We start from the raw sequence: 21,554 nt of genomic DNA on the forward strand, positions 1-21,554 counted from the left end.
AAACACAGGCAGGATCCTCTCTTCAGAGTGACTACGTATAGGCTGCATAATTTAACATTTACAAATACCTATTTTCTTAGGGCACACAGATTCTGGGTAGCATCCAAATTCATACCCTCCCTTTCAAACAATTATCTTAGATTTGTATGCTTTTGTTCTACATTTCTAATTAATCAATTCTCTTAATGGTCAAATTTAAACAGGCAAATGTCAAAGTGTTTGAAAATAAAGGCCAAGTTTACGTTGTTTCACAATAATATTTTCTGACTTAAGTTTCTCTAGCTTTTCCATGTACAGTTACTTAAATCTGCTGCTAAACCGGTCAATTCAGCTGAAATCGCTATTTAGAACAAACAACGGGAGAACATGAAATACTAAGGTTTTGCAGTGATATATATCTAACAATAATTCAAACCCTTAAGTATGTTTGCATAAAATCACAAGTACTCCGGTCAACTGTGCAATATTTTATGAGTGGTTATAGAATACTTCATGTTAAGGGGAACACAACAGGAAAACAAGAAAACACCTGAGTCACACAGGATTTACTGGCACAAAGAAAGATACCAAACTCTTCACACTACCATTATTAGGACTTCCCATTTTGACTACTGGTGCATTCTAAGATTCAGTAGCTGGCAAGATTGGTAGCTCTCCCACTAAAGCACTCTCTAGAATACTTGTTCACTACATACATGGCTTAAATAAAGTCTCATTTCTGACAAGATTTAAAAGGGTCTCAGTAAGAGAGACCCTGTATATTCTGAATTGATGCCTATAGCAGAAATTGTCACACATGATCAGGGACTAAACAAAGCAGGACAGTTATTGTTGAGCATTGGAAAAGAGACACGAAAGAGAATTAATAATGAAAGGTTGCCAATTCCTCAGCTAGTACCTTTACATTAGAGGGAGTATGAATTGTAATCATTGTATTTGGTTGAAACAAAAAGATTTTACGTTCATGAGGGGTATGCGTATGGTTCACACATAGAACAAGATCGAGAAACCTTTGTCTTGCCCACAGAATGGTCATTCTGCCTGCCAGGTGATGTACAGCTAATAAAGGGTGACCCTGAACAGCGAAACCATCAGATCCTTCAGGAGACTGTCTGGACATTCCAGTATACAAGTATATACGTGCACAAGGATAGTCATCTAGTTAAAGTGCAAAAATTAAATTTCTTAACTTTCAAAGGCTCTCAAACATAGAACTCCCCGAGTAAACATTTCTCCGGCAGGACTTGTTCGTACATTGGAAGAACATTTATTTCCCATTTGCCTGCAACAATTCTTTGGTGGTTCACCAGGATGCAGAATTATTCTACAAGTACATCCTCTGTACTGGAGGAACTGCACACAGCATCTCATCTCATCCCTTTCTCCATTCGTTCCACTTTTTCCCCCACTCCTTTGTAGGTCTCGCCTGACCCAGCGCTTGCGCTGGTCTGGCGAGACTAAGTAAGGGCTTCAAAAAATGATACAGCCGGCCACAGCTTGCAGTGCATGTGAGCACTTGAGCAGAGGCGCCATATTGCATGATTACTGCTGAGCGCGCACCACTCGCGCACATGCACTGCAAGGTGTGGCCGGCGGTACCATTTTTCGTTAATAGATGAATGGGTGGTAATTGTTGCTGCTTTACATTTCCTCGCGCTATCCTAGGGCGGTGGGTTGCCTGTCTCGGCTGTGCGGACTGCAGATTTAAACGTACCACTTTTCCATGTTATTATTATTATTCGGATGTGTACAGCACATGCATGGCTGCCAAACCAAGAGTTTCCCAGCGCTACGCGACAATATGGTACCAGGAACTGAGAAGTAACTGCTAGGTGCTCCGTTTTCCACGTCCTCGCGCCTGCAGAAGCCCCCGTCCCGCTGGCCCCCATTTGGGAGGACGTCCGTACCAAGGGAGCGAAGGGTATTTATTCTACACCTAAGAGCGTCTGAAAGAAAGGGTCAAATTGTGCGCTTTCGCCTCATAACTAGTTGAAGAATCACCAGCAAAATGTTTAGGCATTTCTGAAGGGGCAGGCAAGAAATTTAAAAAACGGAAAGCACTGCCTGCTGCCGAGGGTGACCCTTCCTAGGATATTGGGTGGGTCTTCTCATTTCCCCTACACCCCTTGCTTTGTTTCCCTTTGTTAATTGTTTGTTCCCTTCTTTCTTCCCCGTTTGGTCTTTTCCTGTTTTCTCCACTTTTACTCCCCTTCTTACCTTTTACTTTATTTCTGTCTCTCCCTCCCTCACTCTCTCTCATCTTTTTCCAATTGCAATAGTTTTTATCTTTCCCTGTCACCATCACCATCACCGTACCTGTTCCTTTGCCTGCCCTGACCCCAACCTTTTAGCTTGAACAAGGCATTCCTGTGAAATTATATTTACGAGCTACTGTCTGCAGCCTAAGGGTGCCCCAAAACCAGAGTTTTAGCCTGACCCAGCCTTGGACACCGGGCCCGGACGACCGCCCCCTCCCCCACCCCTCGTAGCTGCTGAAGTTGTGGTTCTCTATGCCACCTTCCATACCAGCTGTATACCTCTTGCTAATGAGGTAATGTTCTTCCACAGGCGTGTTAGGGGTTCAGCCCGCCCTGCACAGAACCACTTCTGGCTATCGCACCCCTGCGTCAATGTCATCCTTTGAGGTGCTGATGCGATAGGGTAGGGGTACCTTGCAATCCATTGCTTCCACATTGTATAGTACAGACAACAGATGTGTACTGGAATCGGACCACACACTATCACATTTTTCTCTGTACCAGGACTTCTAGTGATTTTACTGCACACAGATCATCCGAATCACAGTTCATTGTATGCATGTTATTGTTTGCTGCTTCACCTAAAACCCCAATTACCGTTACCTGGTCAGCGTCATAGTTCCCATTATACCTTCTTCCAAATAATCTAAAATATTATTCTAAAACGCAATATCTACTTACTTAAAACAATTCCACTTAAACTTCCTCATAAACACAAAGCGGCATTTATTTCAATTTAAGAGCTGACGGATCATCTTTTGAACAAGTGTAAGCAGTTCCTTATTTAATGTTCTGCTATACATCCATGTTTTCATATAATGCCTTGTAAATTGCAAAAAAATCTCCCAAACTTTATTTCCCTATAGTATCTCTCCACAAGCTCCCCCCACACCGGGTTCTTCGCTTTTTCCTCTAACATTGTTATTGTTATGTTTATTTTGCTGCGCAATACATTTAGTTGTGTTTAAAAAAATATATATTTCGGTCTTTTTAAACAGAATATTACATTTACAAAACTGTGCCGCCCCAAAAATGTCCCTCTCCAACTAGAAGAAGACCTCCTGCCCAGCACTACATGTAACACGCTGCACACAGATTTCCACTTACTAGTATTTTTATTTTGTTTGTGCCATACATTGCTTTCATAACTTAATCTGTTTTGTCTTTTTAAAAAATAGTTCTAAAATTCTCAACACTGCACTCCCAAGTAAATATCATTGCCTGCTAGTGATGTTTCACTTGCACAGCAGCAAAGTGTGCACTAATCCGCTGCTCTTCCTCTCAATTAATGATCGAATCGAACACAGAATATTATCCTACTCAAAGGCACACTTACACCCTACATACGCATGCAGCTAGGAGAGGAGTCGGCCTAACGGCTAGGGCGGACGACCTCAAATCTGGGGAACTGGGTTCGTATCTCGGCAATGACGCTGAACATCCTGTGATTCTGGGCAAATCACTTAATCTCCCCGTGCCTAACAAAAAATTAATGTGTCCTCATGTAATGCAACTGGTGCTATGTAAAGGGCTTCGATACCCGATTTGGGTCAAGTTCGCGTTATATAAAACACTGTTAAAAAAAAAAATAATACACATATGCTGCACAGCACTACATACTAAATCGAAGTAGCCCAAGGGTGAGTTAAGCACATAGTGGAACCTGTAGACCTCAATCCAGTGACACAGGGAAAACAAGCATTGGCATAGCCAATAGTTCTCGCCTTTGGAACCTTATAAGTTTTTCGCCATGCAACAGATGATGTTGTTGTACCAAGAATATTGTGCTGCATAACTAAATACTTATAAGGTCCCAAAAGTGAGACCTATTGGCTATGCCAATGCTTGTTTCAATATGTATGCTTCCACCTTCTTTCCCTTCAATCAATAGTATAATCAGAGGAGACAAAGAGCATGTACTTATTCTATGGAAGAGTGCCTTCTAATAAAAGCTTCCTCTGTCTCATGTATACAATAAATGAAGGAAGCTCAAAACTAATGACAAGACTTGATAGTTATGCTCTTGCTTATGCATGGGCCCAGTCAGTAGCCATTTCTCTAGCAAATACCAAACCATTTAGCTACGTCTATGCAATTAGCTCCAGCAAAAAATATAAATCATCTCAAACTCCTTGGCTAAAATGGCAGAGCTTCAGAACGACTTCCTGCTATTTATTTTTACATTTGAAATACTTTAAGAGTAGGTATGGGATGTAGCTTTGTGCGAAAACAGTCTAGCTTGTCACTCACCTGGTTATTCTGGTGGGTTTGGACAGGTCTGGCAGTGGCTCTACCACCGAGCAAAGGGGCATCTCTCAAGTGTAGGCTGCTATTTTCCACTTCGCTACCCCTCCACTGTCTGGTTTTCACCACCTGAACTCCATCTAACTTAAATTTGCTTCACGATTTTAACTTTTATTCTCCAACCTTGTTCTTTACTAAATACAATGTAAACTAAAGTCTGCTGTCGTGCTTTTGTTGAAAGATGGGAGCATGTATCTGGTGGTATAACATTATTAGGATATATATATATACATATATATATATATATATATATATATAAAATCTACATGCGGTCGCCAGTAGATATAGTTATAGCTACAACCTAGTTTCCATAGGAAATCTCAAAATTCTATTTTGAATAACTTACTTCCCCTGCACCAGCATTCCACGGAAAATCTTTTCCTAGCTCTCCCACATCGGCGAGGATGTCACAATGGTACACCTCCACTCGCGACTCCGTATGACTTCATCGGAGCCATAAGAAGACCTCATCGACGTGCCGTGGACAGTTCCACCCATTTTTTCCATACCCTCAATGCAAACGGACGGACCAACAACATAATACAAGTATACACAGTATACAAAATATATACATACTGCATATATATATATATATATATATATATATATATATATATTACCTACTGGCGGTCGCCAGTAGGTAGTTATAGTTAGGACCCCTTTTCCATAGGAAATCCGCAACATTCTATTTTGAATAACTTTGGCGCCGGTCGATGAATCCTCGCGAATTTCTCAAAATAGGTGGGGCGCTACGCTCCGCTCCTACCCTGAAAGTCTCGGGGGGATTCGTCAAGCGGGGGCTGAGATAAAAGGGGGGTCCCAAAACGCGTTTTTCCCATGCATTTTTCCATAGGACCTTTAGACAGAGCTACAGCCCGAACGGCTGAACAGAATAACTAGAAATTTGGCAGAGAGGTAGTCCCTATGTCAAGGAAGTGCCTTTTGTAGGTTTGGTGTAAATCTGTTCAGTAGATTCTGAGAAAATAGCCTTTAATCAATATATATATCTGAGCCCGCTTACGGTACGCTTACCGTACGCTTACCGTACGCGTACAGTGGCGTGCGCGAGCGCGATTCTGATTGGCTCTTAGATCTTAGTAAACATTCGAATCGGCCGAAACCAGGAAGCGGCGTCCGCCATTTTGTCTCTCGCACTGAGTGTTATTTATCAAACATGATGCCCAAAAACATGTTACGGGGCTGTTTTGACAACTCCCTCCCACATAGTCATGTTGAGGGAGTCCCCAAACATCCCCCAAGAGCAAAAACGGTTTTATTTTTTTTTCGGCAATTTCGCCGAGTACGCTTACCGTAAGCGTACGGTAAAAAATAGAAATAAAAAAAACACTATCCACACTTACCCCACCCCCTGTGCTTTTGGTGGCCGTAGTCCACCAAATGTACAGCGCTTATTACATCAGTAAAAAAAACTATATTTTGGCAACATGAAATTATAAAATCGAAATAAAAAAAACACTATCCACATTGACCCCACCCCCTGTGCTTTTGGTGGCCAAAGGCCACCAAATGTACAGGGCTTATTAAAGTTGATAAAAACCGTTAACCGCACGCCTCGAATGGCGTAAAGTAACTTAGCATTTAAAAAACCGTACAAATTCACTGAAAAAACCATAGGTTTCACACACGTTATAGTTAGGAATTAGCATTTAAAAAACCTTGCAAATTCACTGAAAAAACCATAGGTTTCACACATGTTATAGTTAGCGGAAATTTTACTGATAAAAAACCAATGAAATTGCCCCGTTATAGTTAGTGCTGGCAACTATAACTCACGCGACCGCAATCTTCTGCTGATGACATATGTGTCTTTATAAAAAAAAATATTTGTAATATATGTATAGCTAAAAATGTATGGAAGAAGACATGGGCAAATAAGTGTCTAAATACAGTATTAGCATCAGCAGAGGATTGCGGTCGCGCGAGTTATAGTTGCCAGCACTAACTATAACGGGGCAATTTCATTGGTTTTTTATCAGTAAAATTTCCGCTAACTATAACATGTGTGAAACCTATGGTTTTTTCAGTGAATTTGCAAGGTTTTTTAAATGCTAATTCCTAACTATAACGTGTGTGAAACCTATGGTTTTTTCAGTGAATATATATATATATATATATATATATATACATATATATACATAAAAAGGAAAAGCCAAAAACAAAAACATTTCCTAGCAATAAACTGTATAGTATATAAAATACATATGAAAAATAATGTCAAACAGTAAGACGTTTTTTCGGTATAAGCAGGTGGACAACAGGGGGGGTGGGTGGATCAGTGAGGAATCGACAGGCAGAAACTGTATCCAACAGAAAAAGCATTACCGAAGGTAAGTAACTTGTTCTTCTGATGGATACATTTACCTGTGGATTCCTCACCTTTTGAATTGAATCCCCAAGCTGTTCCTCTCACGGAGGGGGGAGTCCACCCGCCTATACCAAAAAGTGTTGCTGCACAGAAAATGCAAAATGGCCGTCCCTCCTAACCTCCGAATCAAAGCAGTAAGGCTTCACAAAGGTGTGGAGGGAGGCCCAAGTTGCAGCTATGCAGATGTCTACAACAGGAACACCTCTAGCCAAAGCAGAAGACGACTTGGCTCTGGTGGAATGAGCTTTAATACCTTCATGCAGCTCCTTCTTGGCCAATGCGTAGCAGATCTTGATGCACAAGTGATCCACCTGGAAAGTGTTTGTTTGATGACAGCTTTGCACTTCGTCCTTCCAACATAGCCCACTGTTAGAAATGGGGGTCTCTAGTTGGCAATGGCTGGCCAGTGTCAAAGTAGGGACCCTTCTTCCTAATTCAGAGTAAGCGGGCTACACCCTTTGATAACCCCTGCTCAACCCTGTGGTAACGTAGCACGAGCAGCTAGGCTTATCTCAGAGGCAGTGTGTGAAGCATTTATAACCATACACAGTAACACAGTGAGGAACACTACAAAGGGATACCACACAAGTAGTTATAAAAATAAGTATATCTTTATATATAGACTTAACACAAGACCAATAACAGTAAAAAGCCACAATGCTAGAAAAATAGGGTTACTCTTGAAATGCTGCAAAAATAGTTCAAGTGTGCAAAGAGGAGTTCAGTTCAAAGCAGTGGTCTCTGCGACCCTTTTACTTACAAACTACCTGGATTCTGTAGCAAAACAACCAAAATGTCGCTAAGGAGCTGTAGCGATGATTTTCCTCACACGAGACCAGCGATGCGTTGAATCCTTGCCGCAAGGGAGGATCATGCGCTGATCTGTGTGCAGGCCAAAGCGACAAACTTCTCCACGCTAAGCCGGCGATGCGTTGAAATCCTTGCCGCAAGGGAGGATGATGCGCCGAGACTGTTGCGTGTGCGACCCGGTTGCGATGAGAAGAAATGGTGCTCCGCGAGGGAGCGACGATCCGCGTGCGATGCGATGAAAATGGCGGATGCCCGGCGTCCGCGCTGTGATGTCGTAAAGCGATGAACTCGATGCGATGATCTTTGGTTAGCGAACAGTTGGCAGCCCGCAAACGTGCGATGAAATGATCTCCGGTAACGAGCACTCAGCGGCAGCAGCGCGATGATTTTTTGTACGCGCTTCAGCTGCGGCGGCTCGCAAACAGGCGTTAGCGACGATTTTCAGCACTCTCTTCTCTGTAGTAGAACTAGAGGCCCTGGAACTCACAGGAGCCTCACCTGCAGATAGAAACCCTCGCTGGGAGGAAACAGGAGGCTGGTGGTGGAGTCCGATGTGCCTGAGACTTCAGCAGGAGGCTAGCACTCTTCTAGCCCTTGGGTGATTGCTTTAGCAAGTTGAAATAAAAGTTCTCTTCAAAGTCCTTTTCCTCTTCTTCCAAGTCCAGTAGTAACCACTGCAGGCCAATCCAGGAAACGGCACACAAGCACAAGTAAAGTCACCTCCTGCAGATTCCTTCAGTTACACGGACAGAGGTTCTTCTTGTTGTCCAGAAGCAATACCATTTGTAGGGGTTCCAGCACAGATATTTATACCCCAAAAGTTTTTGTTCTCAGAAGTTACATCCAGCCAGAACCAGTTCTGCCCAGTCCTGGAGCACTTTGTTTACCAGGCTGCATCCTTCCTTTCAGAAAGAGGGGGTCTGCCATCAGACGCACAGTAAGAGGTGGAGCCAGCATTCACCTTGCCAGGCACAGCCCTATTCAGGTCAAGGAGCTACCCCTCCCCATACTCCAATGCAGATCTCTCTATTCAACCCAGGTCTGACTCAGCCTGCCCTGTCACTCCAAAACCAGACAGCCAATACAAATAACAGCAGAGCACACTGAAAGGCTTAGGCAAGAAAATACCTACTTTCTAAAAGTGGTATTTTCAAACACAGAATATAAAAATTAATTTCACTAAAAGATGTATTTTAATATTCTGAGCTCAGGCATACTAAATTCATTTTTCTACCATGTTCTTTGGGTCAGTTAGAACTATAGAATGCAATAGTCCAACCTCCCATTCTGGCCTATGGAGAACTGGTAGCCTTACAGTAGTGAAACATGAAATTGGGTGTAATTCACTACCAGGACATGTACACACATCAGGGCATGTCCTACCTTACACATACAATGCACCCTACCATAGGGGTGACTCGCATGATGCCAAGGGAAGGTTCAGGGGCTGGGAAGTGGGTGCACTTCACAGCCAAGATGGCAGTTCTGGACTGCACGCAGACCCTGCAGTGGCAGGTCTGAGACACACTTTACAAGCTGCTTCTGTGGATGGCGCAAACAAGCGCTGCAGGCCCACCAGCAGCATTTGGCTTACCAGCCCTGGGCACACACAGGCCACGCTACTAGGGACTAACAGGTAAACCAAATGAGCCAAACACGGATATACCAATGCACATGTCATATTTACACAGGGAGCATTCGTGCTGTGGCACTGAATGGCAGTGGCACAGCGACCAGAGCATCTAATACCAGCAAAAAAAAAAAACAGGGAGACAACAGCGAAAAACGGAAGGGAGACACGCCAATGGTGCCAGGTCTAACACGTGTCCCCTCCAGCTGAAATGCGGGGAGAACTACCCATCCCCCTGGACAGACATCAGCATTGGCGTGTTCTGTTCCAGGGCGGTGTTCCACCGTGAAGTCCATACCCTGTAGGGAAATGGACCACACCAACAACTTGGGATTCTCGCCCCTCATGTGCATCAGCCATCTGAAGGGCCTGTGGTCTGTCTGAACCCGGAAGTGAGTCCCAAACAGGTATAGTCTCAGCTTCTTCAGTGCCCAGACCACAGCAAATGCCTCACGGTCAATTGCACTCCACCTCTGTTCCCGTGGAAGTAACCTCCTACTGATGAAGGCTACAGGTTGGTCTAGTCCCTCCTCATTTATCTGTGACAGAACAGCCCCCATCCCATGCTCTGAAGCGTCTATTTGGACAATAAATTCCTTAGCAAAATTGAGCGCTTGGAGTACGGGTGCTGTACACATGGCAGTCTTGAGGGCATCAAAAGCTTTCTTACAGGTGTCAGTCCAGTTCACAATCGTTGGCTGCTTCTTGGAAGTCCGCTCAGTCAAGGGTGCAACAATGTTGCCATACCACTTGACAAACCTCCAGTAGTAACCTGTGTGTCCCAAGAAGGCCGTCACCTGGGTCTGGGTCCTTGGGGGCTCCCAAGCCAGGATGGTTTCAATCTTGGGCTGTAGGGGTGCCACCTGGCCACTCCCCACCTGGTGTCCCAAGTACACCACAGAACCCTGCCCAATCTGGCACTTACTGGCCTTGATTGTGAGGCCTGCTCTGCGCAGCGCCATCAACTCTTTCCAGAGGTGGCGCAAATGGCCCTCCCAGGAGGAACTAAACACTGCAATGTCATCCAGGTAAGCGGCACTGAAATCCTCCAGCCCAACCAACACCTGGTTGACCAACCTCTGGAAAGTGGCAGGGGCATTCTTAATCCCAAAGGGCATCAGCCGGAACTGGTAGTGCCCAGCTGGAGTGGAGAATGCTGACCTCTCCTTTGCCCCATAGGTTAAGGCGATCTGCCAGTACCCAGACGTCAGATCAAACGTGCTGAGGTACCGGGCAGTCCCATAACCTATCTATGAGCTCATCAGCTCTGGGGATGGGGTGCGCGTCGGTCTTCGTGACCGAATTGAGACCTCGGTAGTCCACACAGAACCTAAGTTCAGGAGTGTCACCAGGCGCTGCAGCTTTTGGTACCAAGACCACGGGGCTGGACCAGGGGCTGCTAGAGGACTCAATCACCCCTAGGGCAAACATTTTGGAGACCTCCTTAATATAGGCCCTGACCCGGTCAGTCACTCGGTAAGCCTTGTGCTTGACAGGAGGACTGTCCCCAGTGTCTACCTCGTGGACGCACCAATCAGTGACACCAGGGAAAACAAATCAGGGAATTGCCCCAACAGCTGGCGACAATCTCTCTGCTGCTCCGGGGTCAGTGTGGTGGAGAGGACCACACTCTCCACTGACCCATCCTTCTCTCCTGCGCACAGGAGGTCAGGAAGAGGCTCACTCTCCTCCTCCGTTCTAGCATCTGTGGCAAGAAGCATGACCACTTCAGACCTCTCAAAGTGGGGCTTCAGGCGGTTCTCATGCAGGACCCGCAAGGGGTTCCTGAGAGATTTAAAGTCCACCAAGTAGATAACTGGACTTTTGTGCTCCACCACCTCAAATGGACCAGTCCACTTATCTGGGAGCGCACAAGGCTCCACTGGGGCCAGTACCCAAACCTTCTGACCAGGTTGAAATTCAACCAGAGTGGTGTTCTGGTCATACCAACGTTTCATTTCCTCCTGGCTGGCTTCCAGATTTGCCTCAGCAATATTTCTAAAATGCCGAGTCTGGTTCCTGAAGGCCAACATGTAGCTAAATACATCTTGGCGAGGTTTCCAGGGAGACTGCTCCCAGCCTTCCTTGACCAGACTCAGAGGTCCTCTTACCGGATGGCCATAGAGCAGTTCAAAGAGACTGAACCCTAAGGACTTCTGTGGCGCCTCAGGGTAGGCAAACAGGCATGGCAAGAGGACGTCCCACTTACGCCTCAGGGGCTCCTCTAGGCCCATGATCATGCCCTTCAAGGTCCGGTTGAACCTTTCAACCAGACCATTACCTTGGGGGTGGTAGAGAGTGGTGAACTTATAAGTTACCCCACACTCCTTCCACAGAGACTTCATATACTGGGAGATGAAGTTGGTCCCCCTGTCAGACACCACCTCTCTGGGGAACTTCACACGGGAGAAGATCCCCATCAGTGCACGTCCCACCACGGGGTCCGTCACTGTCCTGAGCAGGATGGCTTCAGGGTACCGGGTGGCATGGTCCACCAAGACCAGGATGTACCTGTTGCCCATGGCTGTCTTGGGGTCCAGAGGCCCCACAATGTCAATGCCCACTCGCTCGAATGGGGTACTAACAACTGGAAAGGGCTGGAGTGGGGCCTTGATCTTCCCCCACTCTTCCCACTTGTCTGGCAAGTCTCACAGGTTCTGCAATAAGTATCTGAGCTCTTGCGCATCTGGGGCCAATAAAAGTGGGTGACCAGCCTCTCAAAGGTCTTGGTCTGCCCCAGATGTCCTGCCAATGGAATGTCATGAGCCAACCCCAGTAGGAAGGCTCTGAAGCACTCTGGTACCACCAGCACACGTGCTGACCCTGCCTCAGCAGCCTTAGGCTCGCTATACAGGAGACTGCTCTCCCAATAAATCAGATGTGAACCAGACATGTCACCGGCTGCCCGGGCTGCAGCCTGTCGCCGCATATCCTCAAGAGAAGAGCAAACACTTTGCTGCTCACAAAACTCCTCCCTGGTGGGCCCGCCTTCCTGCTGCCAGTGGGTCAGCTTAGGCAGGTCCCCCAGGTTGGCACGCTGCTCCTCGGCAGGCTCCAAGGCATCCCCCTCAGGGTCTGCTCCCTCCTGGGCTGTGGGAACCAACGGGGTCGGCTTCCCGCGCCCCCGGCCCCTTCTCTTCAAGGCAGGGACCTGGGCCATACTCTCAGGCTCCAGGTCTTTCTCAACACCCTCCTTGGCTGCCAAGGACCGAGTGGTAGCACACGCCCACTCAGGCAGGCCCAACATTTCTAAGTGAGATCTCCTCTCCACCGTAGCCCACGGGGAGTTCTCTAAATCACTGCCCAATGGACAGTCTACAGGCATAGCGGGCCTCACAGCCACCTGAAGAGTTCCTGAGACCGCCCCCCACTCAAAGGGAACCTGAGCCACCTCACATTGGCTCTGAGTTGTCTGCAGACACTACTGGGTAGAATGCATGGGGGACAACCTGCTCTTTGGGCACCAACCGGGAGCTGACAGCAGTTACACTGGCTCCTGTGTCTCTTAGAGCCTCCACTCTATGGCCATTGATGGTCACCCACTGCCTGTACTTTTTAGTGTTACCAGGCAGTGCAGGCTTAGGGACCATCTCAAAATCTCCTAGTGAGACAAGTGTCAATTCTACGGGATCCCACCCACCTTGGGCACCCATCCCCTCCCCTCCCATGGCTACACTAGCAAGCTGGCGTAGTGGTGCACGGGGTGGTGCAGGAGCATCCCTTTGAGGACACTGTGGACCAAAGTATCTGCGGCCCACTTGACCACACTTAAAACAAGTAAGGGGACCCCTCTGAACAGGCCTACCTGTCGGGGGCACTGGTTCCCATCTTGGGGAGGCTGGGACACCACTGCTTGGTTGCCTTGGGAATTACTTTGGGGCCCTCTGTGGAACTCCCTTGGTTTACCCCTGTCCCCCCCACTTCTCTGCTGGGGACCCTGCCCACCTTTGGCGAAGTCTCCCACTGGACCCTTGCGAACCCGGGTGCTCACCCAGCGGTCCGCCTCCTCAGCAAGCTTCCTAGGGTTAGTTAGCTTGCAATCAATCAGGTGCTGGCGTAACTCAGGAAAACAATTACTAGATAAATGCTCCCATGCAATCAAATCATAAAGCTGCTCAAAAGTTTCTACTTTGCTACCTTTTACACAGCGCTCCATTGCTCCGCAAAAAAAAAAAAAAAAAAAAAGACATTCAACCCACGTGGGTTGCAGGTCCTAAATCTCTGCCTATACATCACAGGGGTCAAACCATAGCGGGTAATCAAAGCTTCTTTCATGTGGGCATAAACCATCCTACTTTCTGGGGGCAGGTCCAACAAGGTATCCCTCCCCTCACTCACAAAGCGTCCCCACAACCCCGCTCCCCAATCCTTCTCAGGGACCTGGTGGGGCACCATGGCTAATTCATAAGCGGCAAACCATTGCCCAATATCATCACTTTTATGGAAATCCTTAATAACCTCCTTGGGTATATACACACTACTCTCAGTATGCACTACTGGTATGCTGCCACCAGAGGGGGAGATCTCTACACTCTTTGCTTTAATCTCCAACTCCCTCAATATTCTCTCATGCTCAAGTTTCACTTTCATTATTTCAAATTCTAACTTCTTGTTCTCTAGGTCCCTCTGACCATCCATTTTAAGCTTAGCCATCTCCATATTATGCCGCCTATCTCTCTCTCTCTGTCCTCCATCTCTTCTGGAGACAGACCCCTTGAGGACACACTAGTGCCCGGGCTGGAAACTGCTTTATCTCCCACCAAATCTACCACTTCATCCTGCTGCTCTCCTGCATTCTCTTCCCCTCCACAGGCTCTCCCATATTCCTAGGGGCATCCCTGGCTTCTAGCCAGGCCTTCAGCGCCTTGTAATACTCTTCCCTCTTGGTGAGACCTGTGATAGGGACTGTGAAGCGTTTGCAAAAATATATGAGCTGCTTGGAAGTGTAGGTGTTTATTTTCTCTTCTTCCCAGGAGAGATCCTCAGAGGCATTTGATCTGGGCTTGCGCATTGTAGCAATAACTGGCAAAATCAATCAAAAATAGAATCAAAAAACCTAAAAAACGTATGTGGTTACGTTATGGTCTGCACTCACTAGTAGTGTAAACTATAATTACTTTATGCGATCATAAATGCAAGTCAAGATCCTCACCGCTGACCACCAATGTTAGAAATGGGGGTCTCTAGTTGGCAATGGCTGGCCACTGTCCAAGTAGGGACCCTTCTTCCTAAGTCAGAGTAAGCGGGCTACACCCTTTGATAACCCCTGCTCAACCCTGTGGTAACGTAGCACGAGCAGCTAGGCTTATCTCAGAGACAGTGTGTGAAGCATTTATGACCATGCACAGTAACACAGTGAGGAACACTACAAAGGGACACCAAACAAGTAGTTATAAAAATAAGTGTATCTTTATATATAGATTTAACACAAGACAAATAACAGTAAAAAGCCACAAAGCTAGAAAAATAGGGTTACTCTTGAAATGCTGCAAAAATAGTTCAAGTGTGCAAAGAGGAGTTCAGTTCAAAGCAGTGGTTTCTGCGACCCTTTTACTTACAAAGTACCTGGATTCTGTAGCAAAACAACCAAAATGTCGCTAAGGAGCTGTAGCGATGATTTTCCTCACGCGAGACCAGCGATGCGTTGAATCCTTGCCGCAAGGGAGGATGATGAGCTGATCTGTGTGCAGTACAAAGCGACAAACTTCTCCACGCTAAGCCGGCGATGCGTTGAAATCCTTGCCGCAAGGGAGGAGGATGCGCCGAGCCTGTTGCGTGTGCGACCCTGTTGCGATGAGAAGAAATGGCGCTCCTCGAGGGAGCGACGATCCGGGTGCGATGCGATGAAAATGGCGGACGCCCAGCATCCGCGCTGCGATGTCATGAAGCGATGAACTCGATGCGATGATCTTTGGTTAGCGAACAGTTGGCAGCCCGCAAACGTGCAATGCGATGATCTCCGGTAGTGAGCACTCCGCGGCAGCAGTGCGATGATTGTTCGTACGCGCTTCAGTTTCGGCGGCTCGCAAAAGGGGCGTTAGCGACGATTTTCAGCACTCTCTTCTCTGTAGTAGAACTAGAGGCCCTGGAACACACAGGAGCCTCACCTGCAGATAGAAATCCTCGCTGGGAGGAAACAGGAGGCTGGTGGTGGAGTCTGATGTGCCCGAGACTCCAGCAGGAGTCTAGCTCTCTTCTAGCCCTTGGGTGATTGCTTTAGCAAGTTGAAATAAAAGTTCTCTTCAAAGTCCTTTTCCTCTTCTTCCAAGTCCAGTAGTAACCACTGCAGGCCAATCCAAGAAACAGCACACAAGCACAAGGAAAGTCACCTCCTGTAGATTCCTTCAGTTACATGGACAGAGGTTCTTCTTGTTGTCCAGGAGCAATACCATTTGTAGGGGTTCCAGCACAGATATTTATACCCCAAAAGTCTTTGTTCTCAGAAGCTACAAGTCACTGAATCCAGCCAGAACCAGTTCTGCCCAGTCCGGGAGCACTTTGTTTACCCGGCTGCATCCTTCCTTTCAGAAAGAGGGGGTCTGCAATCAGACGCACAGTAGGAGGTGGAGCCAGCATTCACCTTGCCAGGCACAGCCCTATTCAGGTCAAGGAGCTACCCCTCCCCATACTCCAATGCAGATCGCTCTATTCAACCCAGGTCTGACTCAGCCTGCCCTGTCCCTCCAAAACCAGTCAGCCAATACACAACAGCAGAGCACACTGAAAGGCTTAGGCAAGAAAATACCTACTTTCTAAAAGTGGTATTTTCAAACACAGAATATAAAAATAAACTTCACTAAAAGATGTATTTTAATATTCTGAGCTCAGGCATACTAAATTCGTTTTTCTACCATGTTCTTTGGGTCAGTTAGGACTATAGAATGTAATAGTCCAACCTCCCATTCTGGCCTATGGAGAACAGGTAGCCTTACAGTAGTGAAAAACGAAATTGGGTGTAATTCACTACCAGGACATGCTACACACATCAGGGCATGTCCTACCTTACACATACAATGCACCCTACCATAGGGGTGACTCACATGATGCCAAGGAAAGGTTCAGGGACTGGGAAGTGGGTGCACTTCACAGCCAAGATGGTAGTTCTGGACTGCACGCAGACCCTGCAGTGGCAGGTCTGAGACACACTTTACAAGCTGCTTCTGTGGGTGGTGCAAACCAGCGCTGCAGGCCCACCAGCAGCATTTGGCTTACCCGCCCTGGGCACACACAGGCCACGCTACTAGGAACTAACAGGTAAACCAAATAAGCCAATCATGGATATACCAATTCACATGTCATACTTACACAGGGAGCATTCGCGCTGTGGCACTGAATGGCAGTGGCACAGCGCCCAGAGCATCTAATAACAGCAACAACAAAAAAACAGAGGAGAGACAGCGAAAAATGGAAGGGAGACACACGCCAATGGTGCCAGGTCTAACACCCACAAACAGCTGGTCATCCAGTCTTAGATCCCTGGTTCTGTCGAGGTAGGGAGGGAAGAAAGGCCTTGAGAGCCAAACATATCGGCCACAATTCCAGAAGGTTGATGTGAAGCAACCTTTCCTCCGGAGACCTAAGACCCTTGATCTCCAGATCCCCCAGATGAGCACCCTACCCTAGAGTGGAGGCATCCGTGATTACTGTGGCAAACGGTGGAGGAGGATGAGAAGGCATTCCTTGAAGTAGGTTGCCCGGCACACTCCACCAAGACAGCTCTGCTGCAGTGTCCTTGGAGATTCTGACCTTCTCCCTGAGATCTCCATAGTGCTGATACCACCGCCTTGCAAAGGCACCGCTGGAGTGCCCTCATGTGCCAGCGTGCACGGCTGACCAACAGTACGCAGGAAGCGAACAGACCGAGCAGGCGTAGGACCTTCAGAACTGGAACAACCGCTTCATCGTGAAACAAAGGAATCATCTCCTGCACACATCACCCATAGGCTGCGGGGGGTTTGCGGGGATTGATGACTGATTATAGACTGATTGAAGCTTGGAGGGTCTTTCATCCAGAAAGCCGGGAGGGCACATGTATCACACAGCACTACGGTGCCTGGTCGCGACTGGACTTTTGGCTCCTGTCCCCGATCCTGCACTCTTGGGTTTCAACAGTGTCTAATTGTGCGCACACACTCTCGGATCACTCCCCAGTCATCCTGACCTTACAGATTCCACTCCCATATAGGCAACCGTTCACTTGGAGACTGCCACACAATGCTCTTCTAGATGCGGCCTTCCGCGAAGAGATCCATACACACCTTGAAGAATATTTCACACAGAACAGAGTCTGTCAAAACAGAAGGTCTGTTGTGGGACGCCTTTAAGGTGGTAATCCGTGATCACTGTAAAGCGGGACAGACTAAGGTACTCAGAGATATATGTGGCACTCTACACAGACTTGAAGCCGAACTGCATGACCTGGACAGGCAATACCCTATAGCGGCGTCTGTCGAGACACTGGGTGCCATACGTGGGAAGCTGACTGCTTACCAGGAGGAGGCTGACAGGGAGGTCAAGTTTCTACACAAACACGCAGTTGCGCGCAGGTACGGAGAGGGAGACAGGCCAGGCAAAACGCTTGCGTATCTCATGTTATGTTATGTTATGTTATGTTATGCAGGTTTTTGTATAGCGTACAGCTACTCCAAGGAGTGTCCCGACGCTTTAGAATGCATACTAATCATGGAACACAACAACGGAAATAAACAAAAAGAAAATAAAGAAGAGGAAACCTAATAGAACCTGAAACTAAGAAGTAAAAAGCCAGGTTTTAAGCCCCTTCCTGAAAGCCAGCAAGTTTGGAGTGCTACGCAGGGCCACAGGCAATTTGTTCCACAGCTGAGGCGCTAAACATTTGAAGGAGCGGCCGCCAATGCGAGCTCTCTTCGCGCGGGGGACTACAGCAAAAAACAAGGCTTCCGACCTGAGCGATCTGGCCGGACGGTAAAAAGACAACCTGTCCTGGAGATATTTTGCTCCAGATCTGTACAAGGCTTTGTGTGCCAGGGTGAGAGATTTAAAAACTATCCGCTTCCGGACAGGAAGCCAATGGAGAGATTCCAAAAGGCCCGAAGCTCTGGCACAACGAGGTAGTCCAAAAATAGCACGTGCAGCTGAATTCTGAACGACCTGTAGTCGTTGAAGCAGGTATTCAGGCAGGCCGAGATAGAGAACATTGGCATAATCTATTCTCGAGCCTATCATCGCCTGCACCGTGATCTTCCTATGTTCCTCCGATAGCAGAGGGAGGAACTTGCGAAGCATCCGGAGTACGCCAAAGCAGGTCCCTGTGAGGCCGATTACCTGCGAACGTAGTGTGAGGCCATTATCGATCTTAATCCCAAGGTTTTTTGCTACCTGGGAGGAACTAGCTGGTGGAAACATGTTCTCAGGCCACCACACTTTCCAGTCCGGGTCCGAGCTGCACCCAAAGAAGAGGACCTCAGATTTATCCGAGTTGCACTTGAGGCTGTGTTGATGGAACCACTGAAATACAGCCTCAAGGCAACCCTGGATCCTACCTCCATCGAAGTCCGCACCCCTCTCACAGGTGAAGAGGAGCTGGGTGTCATCAGCATAAGAGACGATCTGGGCCCCGAAAGACTCCGCCAGGGCCGCCAGAGGGGTCATAAAGATATTAAAAAGAGTCGGGCTCAGGACGGAGCCCTGAGGAACTCCGACACCCAAAGGCGACATATCGGCGGCGCAATCAGAAGCCCAGACCGATTGTCGACGACCAGCCAGAAAAGATCGAAACCACTGGAGCACCGTCCCACACAGACCAATCTCTGAGAGTCTAGCAAGCAGACCCTCGTGGGGGACGGTGTCAAAGGCCGCCGACAAGTCTAACAACACCAGCATCGCTCTCCCACCCGAATCCAACACCTCCTTTACCGCCTCCGAGACTTCCAAGAGGGCTGTTTCGGTGCTCAGATTGGCGCGAAAACCCGACTGGGTAGGGTGCAATAGATGGTGGGCCTCCAAGTAATCGGCAAGCGCCCTATGCACGTGCTTTTCAATGACCTTCGCCAGAGCCGGCAGGAGCGAAATAGGTCTATAATTCGCTAAAACCTCTACATCCAGACCAGGCTTTTTAAGCAGGGGAATAATCATAGCCTGCTTCCAGGACTGGGGAACCACACCCTGTGCAAGAGAACAGTTCAACAGGGGGTTCACAAGAGGATTCATGACAGCTGCCATTTTAGCCAGAAATTTTGCGGGGCAAGCATCCCGAGGGGAACCGGACTTTAGTCCTCCCATCAGGTCAAGAGAAGCTGACAGCGAAAGAGGGGGGAAAGCCGCCAAAGTCACACCGGCACTCAGTCGGGTAGCAGCGGCGTTCTCCACCCGACCTGGTGCCTCAGGATCCAACACACTGAAGGAATCCTGAATCCGCTGGATCTTAGAGGTGAAAAAGTCCGCAATCGCCCTGACCCAAGGCGCAGGAGGGGGGGTCTGGGCAGGCGCTGTGCGAGAGGCTGTAAACTCTCGCACAATGGCGAAAAGCTCCTTACAGGAGTTGGACGCGGCTTCAATTCTTCTAGCAAAGTAAGCCTTCTTCTCCGCGAGGATATTCCGATGGTACGCTTTCGCCAGAGACCTGTAAGTGAGTTTCGCCGTCGCGTCGTATTTCACGCGCCAGGCTCTTTCCGCTACCTTGCATTGCCGACGCGAGGCCGCCAATGCTTCCGTGAACCAGGGGGCAGAAGCACCTTTTCCGGGTTTGCGGGGGGGTCTCAGAGGCGCAAACTCATTGAGCCTCTCTGAGAGCCAGACCTGCAAACGCTCCACATCCTCCTCTAAATTCCCGGATAAGGCACAGGGGTGATCGGCACAGGACTGTGCCAACAGTTCAGGAGTAATCCGGTGGAGTGGCCTAAATCCCACTAAAGACTGCCGGGGGACACTGGCCGGCTTCCCAGACTCTGAGAGATAAAATCTCACCAGCCTGTGGTCAGACCAAAGCACCTGGGTGGGGGCCAACATCTCTATAGGGATCGTAGAGAATGTCAAATCCAGGGTATGTCCCTTCTCATGCGCCCCCCCCAGCGGATCCACTTTTATAACATCACTTAGCACCCCCACCGCCGGCTTGGTACATTCACCACCTGATATACTTGCCTCCAAGTGGGATTTTTATGCACAACTATACACTTCACACATTGTCCCATCTGCCCCAGCCCTGGAAGAATATTTTGACTCTATAGCATTTGTTTAGTTTAGTAGAGCTCATTGTGAATATTTAGAAGTCCTAGTCACGGTTGAGGACGTGCGACAAGTTATTAGCGGCATGCAGGCAGACAAGGCACCGGGTGCAGATGGCCTCACTGCGCAATTTTATAAAGAATACTCTGAGATACTCGCCCCTCGTCTCCTGACAGTTTACCAAGAGGCGCTACAGGAAGGGATACTTCCTGATTCAATGCGCGAGGCTATCATAATTACACTTTTGAAACCGGATAAAGATTCCAAGTCTTTGCGAATCATACAGTCCACTTTCCTTGATTAATCTGGACGCTAAGATATTCGCTAAGCTACTTGCCACCAGGCTCCAGCCGTTGTTGCCACTGATTGACCTGCCGGACCAATCGAGCTTTGTGCCCGGCAGATCTAATACACACAATCTCAGAACGCTCTTTGGATTAATGCATTACCTTGCCCCTCATGTGCCCGCGTTAGCCGCGCTTTTGGACGCCTCCAAGGCGTTTGACTCTCTTGAATGGGGCTTCCTGTTTCCACTTCTTAGGAGGATAGGCCTGAGCCCAATTTTCATCCAACAAATACAGCTTTTATACACTCGTCCCACGGCACGCATAAGGGTTTATGGGCTAATCTCAGAACCGATAGTTACCAGGGGCACCAGGCAGGGCTGCCCTCTATCACGCCTGCTGTTCGCAATCGAGACAGACCATTGGCAGACTGCCTGTGTCAGCATCACACCAATAGGACAATTGGCTTCACAACACGAGCACTGACTGTGTCCATGTATGCGGACGATATTATGCTGTACATGGTAAACACCAAAGACAACCTCTCGCCGATGACGCGAGAGGTGGTGCGCTATGGCAGACTATCAGGAGTGAATATTAACTGGAGCAAGTCTGTTCTCCTCCCACTCACTGCTGGTACCCAGACTTTCGCCATGGACTACCTATTTGTCTGGGCG

General features: G+C 48.0%; 1 protein-coding gene across 8 annotated transcripts in view; it reads right to left on the bottom strand.

The window, feature by feature from the left end:
* The window catches only part of LOC146797000 (uncharacterized), a 1,179,218-nt gene that overhangs the window by 1,012,587 nt on the left and 145,077 nt on the right, over positions 1-21,554 (bottom strand). The window lies entirely within an intron of this gene.

Source organism: Triturus cristatus, chromosome 10 (genome assembly GCF_964204655.1).
Source record: "Triturus cristatus chromosome 10, aTriCri1.1, whole genome shotgun sequence".
Lineage (NCBI taxonomy): Eukaryota > Metazoa > Chordata > Amphibia > Caudata > Salamandridae > Triturus > Triturus cristatus.